The 8130-nt window shown below is 39.9% G+C and overlaps 1 protein-coding gene across 1 annotated transcript in view; it reads left to right on the top strand.

Annotated features, from left to right (window-relative positions):
• The window catches only part of nrxn2b (neurexin 2b), a gene marked incomplete in the record, with an annotated part of 560348 nt that overhangs the window by 180932 nt on the left and 371286 nt on the right, over window positions 1–8130 (top strand).

The raw sequence follows: 8130 nt of genomic DNA, 5'->3' as shown, positions 1-8130 counted from the left end.
AGAGAGAGAGAGAGAGAGTTTACACACATTTACATACAATGAGATCAAAGACAACTATGCACATTTAAGTTACCAAGGACATTGTATTTGTGCTGTTATTAATGAACAAGTGAAGAAAGTGCTCAGTTCGGTATGTATGCACATAATGTACTCGGCTACACAAATGGAATGCACCCTAATTTATCAAAGGTGACAGTGCACTTAAACCCTTTCTGAACAAATTACCCAACACATCTTTACAAACCTTTAATCGTAGCTAATGGAAAACAAAAGAGCACCAACAACCTGAATGTCTGAGGATATGTGTGTGAATTGGTGTGTGCCTGTGCCAAGTGTGTTCCATCTTTTTTTTTTTTTTTCACACAGGCACACACACACAGACACAGCAATGCTCTGAGTACATACACATGCAGTACACTCTCTGAATACTAGACTCCCTGGTTGCACCAGGTCATCAATTGGCATTTGTAGATACCAGCAGTGAGATACAATCAATTTCACTTATACTTGCTGTGCTTACTTCTTCACATTTTTTTGGGTAATTGTAATTGGAATGAATGGCTTGTCAGACTTAATAATGGGCATTGTTAGCAGCCCTGAATGCAAAAAGCCTGATGTGAATGCATTAACACAAAGATGGAACATCAACTTCTTTGTGTGTGCCTGCAAAAACATCCCCAGAAAGTTGGTAGGGGAAAGGGAGGCCAATGGTATCAAACTCTTTCACTTTTAAAAACTGAAGAAATTCCTCCCCACGCAAAAAAGGAAAACCTGAGAGCAAAGTGATTTTTAATGTGAACTAAGTGCTGTTAAATTATAGGGAGAAATTTCCATGCCAACCAGACTGCAATTTCTGTCATATTGCTATAATATTATTATATATTTCTGTGTGGTAACTTAGACATGAAAATAGTCCAAGATTTGTGGAGCTGATGTTTTATTAGCATATGCTGTACTTGCCTTAGGATAAATGATCACACTCTCATTGACACACACAGAACCTCAGATGCGGCAACTCAGCCACACACACACACACTCTCAGGGTCAAATATGTTATGCTGTAGAGCTGTGTGTGATCATCAGAGTGAGACTAGCTTAATGAGTTTGGGAAGCCAACACAGTTTTAAAGATTTACAGCATGAGCCAACCCACCTACCACCAAATGCACCATAATGACCATTAGGCAAATAAGTATCTTACACACACACACACACACGCGTTAAACTAAAACACTATTATCTGCCTGTCTCTCTGTCTGTCTATCATCTATGTGCATGTATGTCTGTACTGCCTTTTAAAATCAAATGCGCTATAACTGCAAGGATTCTGGTGGGAGAAATACCAGTAACTAAATTTCTCCTAACAAATACTATTAATATAGTTTTTAAGACAATACTATCCATAATGTGTCTTCTTGTTAAGTATAAAGCTTAACTAGAATGTAAATGTTAAAATAACTGGGGAGAAGTCCGCAAGTAATCTTATCTTCCATCCAAAGTTAAATCACTTGATTGGAAATTTACACATAAATAAGTGTTGCTTACTAGCAGGCACATCTGGTAGTGTTGAAGTAATCTCACTTTAATCTTAATGTTCTTGGGGGAAAATAAAAAAAAATATATAAATCTTAAGTCTATCAGACCTCTACCAAGATTTAAAAGATTCAGAATTGTATTTTATTAGATGTTAAGAGTTTTCTTATGTTGTGCAAGTTAGTCTGGAAATGATGACCAACTTGATCTCTGAAAATCTTGTTTTATGAAAACTTGAGCGTGGGCTAAGCAAACATCAAATGCCTGTACTCAGTCCATCCCGTGACCCAGAACTAAGCACCCACATGATGCCGCTCAGGCGATCTCTATTACCTCACATAACAGCTTGAATCCCCAGTGGATCATTGTAATTGACATAACAGGCGGCCTAAGTGTTAAAGAGCTCTCTAGATTTACACCAGACTATCCCCACTGAGAGACACAAGCAGAGAGGTATCGATGACATTGACCACCTCTGACCCTATGTTTACTCCCCGGCTGATACCCACCTGATCAATAAGCACTTGCATGCTTGGAAGTTTCGTAAAACACACATGCATTTCCGCAGTGACACGCATGTCAGATGAATTAAATATTCACACACGTGCAGTTGCACCCCATGATAACACTTTAGGAAAAGCTTATTTTTTTACATATTCATGAGGAGTTCATTTATTTATTTATCTAGTATCATTTTATTTTAAGCCTGTCAAAGAAGTGATTATTGGTCTTTTTTCTAGTTTTATATATAAAATATTTGACATAACCCAGAAAGGTATATAACAGTTAGGATATACAGAACTGTAAAACAAAAGTGTGTTTGTTGAGAGATTACAGAGGATGGATAAAGTAACAGGAACTCCTCGCAAAGCAATGCTGTCCAATGCAAAAATATTGCAGACTACCTTCTACAAATGGCCAGGGTTGAATTAACACTTCCACAATAGTCTAATTAAAGTGCCCATTATAAACCTAGCAAAGACTGGCTGTATTGCAAGGCTGCTAATTTGGACTACATTGTATCTTGCCTGCAATATTGTCCACACCCTATATACAGTATATTTTCAAAAACATATTTTACAAATAAAGAACAATGAAACCTACAAACGGACACCTATGTGTATACCTACTTTTTTTTTTTTTGTCTAAATAATCAAAGCATGGAAAAATGTCTGTCCTTTTATGTCAGAAACTTCAAACACAAAATAACCACCATCTTTAAATGCAACTGAAAATGTAAACAGCGCAACCACACAAACACAACATTGTTTTTTACTATTCTTGGAGCTAACATAATACCTTGCATTAAATATAGCCTGCAGTCTACAAGACAAGCGTTGGATTCCAGCTGAGGTTGTCATACAGTCCCAGTGGCCTCCAAAGTCTCATCCACTCTCTGTCTGTTCTTAATGGCTCTTGCAACGTCATGCATATCTACCGCTGCATCAGTAAGATCCAAAATAAGTAAAGCCTGTGAGCTCTCACAAGCCAGTCTCTCGCTCTCTCTCTGACTCTCTCTCCCTCTGTATGTGTATGTGTATATTTGCTGTCTTTCTCCACAAAACCTATGAATTTGTCAGCTTTGTGCGGGATAAAATGAAGCAGACAGAATTAGGTGAGGTGATAGGGACTCTCTGCCAAGAGAGAGGAAAGAAAGGGGAGGAGTGGGGGAGAAATGGGTATGCTACATGCCTAACAAATGATCACAGATTCAGAGCTCCCCTTGGTGGCATCTGGTAGTACTACAGTTGTGCGTGTGTGGAAAGTGGTATGTGTTTGAAGAGATTGGCTAATCCCTGTGGTGTACATTTGATAGGCAGGCAAGGACACTTGCCTTGACCTGTCTTCGGTGCAAGTCTCTCCCCGCACTACACACACATCCCCTCCCATTCTATCCCATTCAGTGCACACACTGGTTAGCATAAGCAGTAAGGGATCACCTCCCCCTCCCTCTGGTTTGCCTGACATGATGATCTACCATCATAGACATCTTGTAGATTTCTGCGCTGGTGACCATCCTCGCCCTTTCCCTCCACAGGGATCACACAAAGAGGGAAGGGCAAAGACAAAGATGGAAACCCTCATGCCAGGGTGTCTTGGGAAATGATATCCAATATACTGCACCAAAGCAGAACACATTGTGAAAATAGGTCAAAAATGTTGTGTGCAGTGACACTCTAGTCAGGATGCATCTAGCAGTTAAGACCCTTGTCTTGGATGCACAGCTGATATATTAAGTAAATAAAGTACTCATCCTCTACTGTACTGTATGTTAGCGGGTATTGATTTTATGATCCCAGTCTAATTTTCCAAGAAGCTCTGCAGAGACATGGACTAATCCACACACTACTGTATTACTTGCAGAAATTATTTTTAGCATTGACAACTGGAAAAATCAGCCACAGATCCATTGAAAATACCTTGGACAGAAACTAAAACCACTGGCGCCTGTGTTATTATGTTCTAAGCCATTACTGTTATTACAGTTACTCAAAGTCAATCAATCAGTTTGTGTCTATTGCAGAAAAGCAGTTGAGCAAGGGCATATAAGGTAGAGGCTGATTCTTGATGAATATCTGGTGGCTAATGTATTGCCTTTAAATATTAGATATCATATACTGGTTCGGATATCTTTGCCAGCAGTGAGATGGGAGCATCAAATAAAAGACCTGACAGTAGTCAGGATATTTATTTTTTATTTTAGCAGCTTTCTCTTCTGGTTCTTACTCAGTATTTCCATAGCAATAAAGGTTCAACCAGCAATCCGAGCAGTATCACACCCAGCAGAGTAACTGTCCTGTATCTGGAACCCCACTCAGTTGTAATAAGACACTGAGGTGTAGTTACTGTTGTGGTTAATATTCTTCCAGTCCAGCCAATTTCAAGAATGAGTCCAAGTAACATGATTATTTTCCATTCTGTTTGTCAGCTTTTATTTAATTTAATTTTCCTGTTGATTAAACTGCAGATCTGTTAGTGCAGATCTTCAATGAAGATGCAAAAGAACTAAGCTAGGACTTTGCAGTCAACAATGCAGAAGGCAGACAGTCAGTGCATGATTTAAACATGCGTGTACATAATGCTGGTTTGAGCAGAGCTCCATTAATTGTAGAAAATCCGTTTTGGCCATTACTACTCCATAATGTAGTGGAACATTCATGAATAGGGGATAGTTTAACCTGGCTGCTCTGTAGTTGACAGTAATGTAACTTTTGTAGTGGTATTTGTTCGACTCATTAATTCGCCTCTATAATATTGTCAGTGGTTTGGTTTTTGTCCATTGTTTGTTGAAATTAGAGCAATGCAATGCCAGGAAAAAAAGCTTGATGCCATGCTTTCGATCTGTATTCTGGAAAGATAGGAATACAGAAATCCAGTAATCCATGCACTAATGTATTCTTTTAGGGCTAACTCTCCATGTTGATGATAACTGGAACAATCACAATGGCCTCACATCACGACGGCCCGACTGTAAGCTTAACAGGCACTTACATCCCAAAGGACAGCGCAGGCAGTCAAAGGAAACATGAGACACACACTGGCAGGGGGAAGGAAGTGTGCGCTTCTATGTCTGTATTTTTGTTTGTTCATGAGAAGCAGAGAAAGATGGAGTGAGAGAATGATTGTGTGCACAATAGAGAGTAGTAAATGAAGTGTAGTGCTGCTGCCTGAGACTAAAGGAATATCTGAGCAGTGGGAGGATGGGGGGAGCACTGGGAGAGAGACAAGAGTTTGTTCTCTACTACAAAAAGAAGAACAGAGGCAGGCTTTCTTTTAATTCCCCAATGTGACAATTCAACATCCACTATGTCACAGAACTGGGCCAGTAACTTAGCCGGCGTCTAGAGAAAGACCTTTGAACTCAATATTTCTCTTTTTTGCTATCCTATTTTTCCTTTATGTATCACTGTCACCCTTGACTCCCTTTTTACGTTCTCACCTACAGTATCACATGTCCTTCTCTCGTCTCTGGCCATCTCTCTTTCTTTCTGTCTGCCTTGATGTTCACCTAGTCCTCCAACCCATGCAAACCTCTTTTCCATATAATTAGACCTTGGATGCAGCTATCAAATTAATGAATAGATCAGAAAGATTTGTTAATTGTCGGTCCATGATGATTGTGCAGCCCTGAGATTCAGCTGAGTTCAGCTGTAGAGGGCGAGCTTTGATCTGCACCAGGATCGTGTTCAGCAAAGGTCACATAGATAATTATAACCTGTTAGAAATACCGTAAGCACAGCAAGTAGTGTATTTCTGTTATTAACTTAGGGACTACACAGCTGGAAAAATCTATAGAGAAAGGCATATATAAATGTTTGCTGTGGCTCAGATTGATAAAACACTAGTGATTCAACCTCTAGGAAAACCTTCATATTTACTGTTCTGCAATCCCCTACTAACAAGAAGTGTTGTGTATTACATGTTTGCCAACAGCAGTAGGGCTTTACTTGTCAGCATCAGTAACAATAGAATAATGGCTATCATACAAAGAGAAAAAAAACACTTTTTTTATGTGAACATTTAAAAAAAATGTACAAGCAGCAATACAACATTAGATACAAAACAATAAGGCTAGTTATTCAGTTGAGCACACGAATGCACCCCATCAAATTCCAAACTACTTATTCTTCACTTACATGCATGTCTTCTATACATAATAGAAATTGGTGTCAGCTAACTGTATGTATTAACATTCAACACACAACACTGCTCTCACGCTACGCCTGCACACAACCTCTCAACCACTATATGGTTGTTATCTAGAGAAACAGGCCAAGTCAAGGGATGGAAACCCTTTGAAAATTGACTTTCCACCCAAAAAATAGTGTGATTTGAAAATGAAACGCTGTCACAGCTCAGTTGCTGTCATGACTGATAAATTCATCAGGGAGAATAAGTCATTTATGCATGTTGTAAGATCTTCTACATGCGCTGTGATCTTCTAAAACCATTATCCTTTTGAAAATGAGGAATTTCCAAATTTACTGTAGAAATGTAAACCTTTCATTCATCATTCATTCACTGATATGCTGTAATCTCTGTTACTAAGACATCACCATATTATAGAATCATGTTAAGTAGCAGGGCATGTCGGGAAAATGATCACATTTATTTCATAAGACATCAATCCTCCCCCTTCAATCAATACTAGATGCCTGGACGCTTCCCTCCTCTTCCTTGTTCTTCCTATCTGTACCTCTCCTACTTGTTCAGGTTGTTTTTCAACCATTTCTGTAAGCTGTGATCAGCTACAGTTGCCCTCCTTCCTCCTCCTCTTCCATCAGCCCATCCCTCCTCTCCTTCCCTCTCATCCAACCTTCCACTAAGAGGCAGCCAGAATTCCTAAGAGAGAGCCAATCAGTTCCTCTCCCGCTTCTCTTCCCCTCCCTTCTTCTCTCATTTTCACTCTGTCTCTCTCGTCCATTCTTGCTTGCAACTTGTCACTTAGCAACGGTGTCTGCTTGGGTAGTGAATTGTCCCTGGCTACAGTACCCCAGTAGTTGAGTTAACCCTTTCCATACGACATCTAGTCAAACACTATGATATTATACAGAATGTCCTGACTTACCAGGTGGAAGCATTTAGAAACCTGCCTTGGTCATTGGACAAGAAAAAAAATGATCCAAGAAAAAGTACTTAATTAACTTAATAACTGACTGGTTACTCAAGCTATTTTACTCTGGAACCCTAGGTTTACATGTTGTGGACTCCCCCACCCATACACCCTGTGGATTAGCTCCTACCATCCACATGTTAGCATCTTAAAAAGGACATCATGTGTTTAGTATAATGAAGGATTGAACCTCCTGTGGCCAAATCGAAAATACCATTTAGAGTACTCAGCTGTGCCAACACATACAGCAACACACTTTTATGGTAACAATAGGAATTGCTATTCAAGGCAGGCAGGGGCAGTGGATTTGTTTGATGTACATAATGACATGCTAACACCCCTGTAATCCTTTCTCGGTTTACTGCCAATGACATTTTAAGCATTCCTAATGTGCTCCAACCGTGCTGAAAGGAAGTGGGGGGCACTGTCATCCTGTGAGTAGATGTGCGTTTAGGATTCATTATTAATATTATTATTTTTTATTGTTTACCATAAATTATAAATGATGTCCCCACTGTGGTCAATACCTTAAGCAAAGCTTCTGCCAGTACTTTGCCCAAACTACAAACACCTCATGCGAAAAAAATCAGTCAGGCTGTTTGATACCAACACCAAGAGGTGCTGTGCATTTGAGGGAAAAAAAGCTCATTTGCATCACATTTCCAATGCATTAGCATATTCTCCTGCGTTCCCACACTCACTCACTCACTCACTCATCAGCCTCATTTGCCACTACCTGCTCCAGCACTTTTCATGTTTATTCATCCCTCTGTCTCACAGACCTATAATCAGATAACAAATCTCTGCAACATTAGCACATCCACACAGGTAGAAACAGGTAATAAAATGTGAGTGAGACAGAAACGGGGTGCCCTATAGCTCACCTGGTAGAGCTGGCTCCCTATGTGCAGAGAGGCTGAGTCGTGGGGGGTGGCCATGGGTTCAGGTCCGACCTGTGGCCCTTTGCTGTGTGTAATCCCCTCT

This window comes from Morone saxatilis, unplaced genomic scaffold (genome assembly GCF_004916995.1).
Source record: "Morone saxatilis isolate NCDOM2014 unplaced genomic scaffold, NCSU_SB_2.0 Contig4, whole genome shotgun sequence".
Classification (NCBI taxonomy): domain Eukaryota; kingdom Metazoa; phylum Chordata; class Actinopteri; family Moronidae; genus Morone; species Morone saxatilis.
The sequence above is the reverse complement of the archived record's forward strand: the minus strand, read 5'-3'. Positions and strand labels throughout refer to the sequence as shown.